The 3,825-nt window shown below is 41.6% G+C and overlaps 1 pseudogene; it reads right to left on the reverse strand.

The window, feature by feature from the left end:
- Positions 1-759: 759 nt before the first annotated feature.
- On the reverse strand, positions 760-1,996 carry LOC119306241 (annotated as a pseudogene).
- Between the last annotated feature and the right edge of the window lie 1,829 nt (positions 1,997-3,825).

A 3,825-nucleotide genomic window follows, 5' to 3' on the forward strand; every position in this document is an offset into this window, starting at 1 on the left:
GTACAAATACAAGTACAGAGGTTTAAGTAGTTGCCTATTTCTTACAGGATTGTGCTTGTGTAGCGAACATACACAGAGACTTCACTGAACGTACGCTAGTATAATAGAAGTGCTACTAACTGAAACTTAAATCTACAATTGCCTGTTCTCTGATCTCAAAGTAGTATAATAGAAGTGCTACTAACTGAAACTTAAATCTACAATTGCCTGTTCTCTGATCTCAAAGTAGTTTGGTTCAGTTCATTTTCTAACTGATTTTCTGAATCGAAGACACTGCTGTGCTACCAAGGTTCATGTCAAGAAATCATTGTAAACGTCTCTAATTAAAATCTAACAGTTGGCATCCAAATGTAAGTTCTCCATACAGGTAAATAGATTTATCTCAAAAGTGATGTCCAAGAAATCAAAGTTTTATCTTACTAAACATAGGACAGAAATTAAAGTAATCCGATATAAAAGGCAACTAGGTGAGCTACCATAGATTCATATATACTTATATCAGACAGGCCAACCAATACAACGGAGACATACATTTTATACTACCAACTCGGTTCCTCCAAAAGATCTCTGGAAACTGAAAGACATGGCAACCTGCCAACCTCATCTCAGGTGGCTATATTTGCCAAAAATAACTAGATAGAAAATGAGCATGCTGAATTTAGCAAGACTTAATTGCCTTCTCGAACCCAACATAAGCATCCACCTCCAAAGATCTATCGAGACTGAAGGATAAGCAGCAGCTTATACCAGGTAGGCGTACTAAATTTTGCAGGACCTAGCAGCTCTCTCAAACACATCTACAATGACATCAGGAGAATATCTTTTGAGGTGTTCATACCCTTGGCTTGCCATCACATCATTCATTCTATTCGAAGAGAGCATAAATTCGATGCAAGCATCTTTGAGGTTGCTGGAATGATGCTGGTCAGCTAGAGCTAATATGGCAGCCACAGTCTCTACATCAAGACTCTTGCATAGCATGCCTTCACATATCCTCTTAATCCTTTCCATCCCATACTTATCTGCAGCCACGAGTAAGTGCTTAACCATTTCTATTTTGTCATCATCCTCAAGATCTCTCATGGAAGGCATTGAATCTGTGTAGATGAAGTGAAGAAATGCCCTAAAAACAGCAGGCTGCATGTCATCAATTGTTATGTCAAGGCTGCTTGGTTTGCTGCCAAAATTTGGGTTGCCAATAGGTAAGCAAACCAAAATTTTGTCTAGCAATTGGTTGGCACCTAGCCAACCTCTTAAAACTAGCAAAATTTTGGCAAATTTCAGAGCTGTCACTTGTTGGAAATGCCAAATGTTGGCTTGCCAATTTTTGTCTGCCAACCAATCATGGCCGTTCTGCGCCCCCTTGTTCCCCAGCGGCCCATAGAACTCTGCTTCGAAGACTGGCGATCGCATCGCAAGCAAAACCTTGTGAGCAGAAAAAACCTCCCCTTGAATCTTGAATGCCACGTCTGCTCCCTTCTTCCCCTCTAGCAATGTTGCAAGATTATCCGAAAGGTCAGAAGGCGGCACATGGACATCAAATGTTTCCTTGATAACAGTGACCTCACACTCGATCACGAGACAATCGTTCCACAGGTTCGCCGACTCTACTTCAGCAGTGGTCTTCATGAACCTCGGCAAGCCCCACGACGGCCTTTCGCGGTCGAACACTTGTGGCTCTTCGGAAGAGAGCACCACAGTCGACTGCCCCTTAACTGGCTGCACAAGCATCAAATTGTAGGTCGCCCTCACCTCGGCGTTCTTGGTCAAGAGCTCGAGGAAGACAGAGACGTAACCTTCGCTCGCCTCGTCTGGGCTTCCGTCGGGGTAGTAGCGAATGCACCGAGAATGCCGGAGAACGGAGGTATTTGCCTCTACCGAGGCCCTTGTGCAGGCTGTAGCCAGCGATCTGGAACGCAACCGTGGCCCGCGACGTCTGCGTCTCTGCTGTGCACCTCGCCGGCACCCTCGCTATTGAACTCTGCGAACCTTCCATTGTGGGAGATCGGGGGAGGGGGGTGGGGGTGAGGATGGGGCGGGTTGGAACTCTCGATCAAGGCCGGCGGCGGTGGAAGAGGTGGCGTTGCCTCCGAGGCCGGCGGTGGTGGAAGAATGTGCGAGGCGAGGGTTTGGGCAAAGGGGAAAGTTTTGTGCGGAGGTGAGAAATTGAGATGTCCATGTTTTTCTCCTTTTTCCTGCATTCCAAACGGCTGCAAAAGTTTTACTATTTGGTTTCCAACACTCTATTATTTTTCTTTTTTTTTTTCAAAGAAGTACAAAAGTAAAGAGTGTGTTATCAGTACTAGCAAAATGGCCCGTGCGTTGCAATGAGATTATTTTTTCTTCATAATCTCCAATATCCATGACCACATTTTTCTGCATCACCAAAATATACTATCACTCTCATTTTCATGAAATCCTGAACATTTTTGAAAAATCATGAACATTTTTTTAAACTCGTGAGCATATCTGAAATCGTGAACACTTTTACAGATTTTCGAACATTTTCCATGAACATTTTATAGTCTTTGCAAAAAATAGTTGTGAATATTTTTAAAAACTTTTTCCTTGAATAGACGAACACTTCTAGAATCGACGAACATTTTGTTAGAAATTGGTGGAATAATTTTAAATTCACGAACTTTTTTTGATTTAGCGAACATTTTTTGAAATGCATGATCATTTTTTGAATCAGCGAACATTTTATCAATCAATAAACTATTTTGTAAATCACAAACAGCTTTTGAATTTTTAGGACATTTGTCAGTTCATGAACATTTTTTGAATTGGCGGAATTTTGTTCAATTTCATTAACATTTTATAATACATGATTTTTTTATTTCCCAAACATTTGTTTTCAAAATTATGAACAATTTTTGGAGATGCAAACATTTTATAAAAATCATGCAAATTTTCTGAATCCACAAACATTTATGAATTACGAAAATTTTATGAATCCACGAACATTTGTTTCCAAATTATGAACATTTAAAAAAAATATAAACTTTTTTGATGTCCCAAGTTATTTTAATGTAGAAAAAACAAAGACGGAAAAGGAAAATAAAAAAAATAAAGCACAGGCCACCCGAACATGGGCCAGTCCAAACAGGCACGTTGTGTCTTCTCCCAGGGTGTAGAGCGCATGGGCCGGCCCAGGCGGGGATTCCCTGTTTGTAACTTTTTTTATTACTTGTAGGTGGCATCGGTGAGTAATATTTTGCAACTTTTATGGGTAATTTAAATGACATACTGTCATATGCAATAGCCTCTTTATTATTAGGTATAGATTTAGTTTTGCGAAGTGTTGTTGACAAGACTTAACCAAGTCGAGTTCTCCTGCTACAAAGGCCAAGATAGTATAACAAAATTGCCCAACCCTAACAAGACCATACTTACAAAATACCACCTTTGATGTTTTGGTAGTTTGATTTAAACTACCAAAACGTATATATTTAGGAACAGAGGGAATAGAAAATAACACAATAGTTATTGGGTATTGTTAACGTATAACTTTGTATAGCTAATCTCGCGTATTCCGTTTGCATACAGTTGTACATATACGCGTATAGGGTTTATTTCTTGGTCTCCAGGACTTGTAATCCTGCTACAAATATATGAGCCGATCGCCCCTTGAGAGGCGTCTTCCCTCAACCCGTTTCACGTTTATATGGTATCAACCCTAGGTCCTACAACCTAGCTTCCGCCGCCACCGAACCCTAAGCCACCGCCGCCGAACCCTCCCCAGGCGCCACGGTGGCTCCTCCTCCCTCCCTGGGCCGCCGCCATGTCGACCTCTCCCTCCACCTCATCTGCGCTCGGAGCCTC

The sequence above is a fragment of the Triticum dicoccoides genome, chromosome 5B (assembly GCF_002162155.2).
Source record: "Triticum dicoccoides isolate Atlit2015 ecotype Zavitan chromosome 5B, WEW_v2.0, whole genome shotgun sequence".
Lineage (NCBI taxonomy): Eukaryota > Viridiplantae > Streptophyta > Magnoliopsida > Poales > Poaceae > Triticum > Triticum dicoccoides.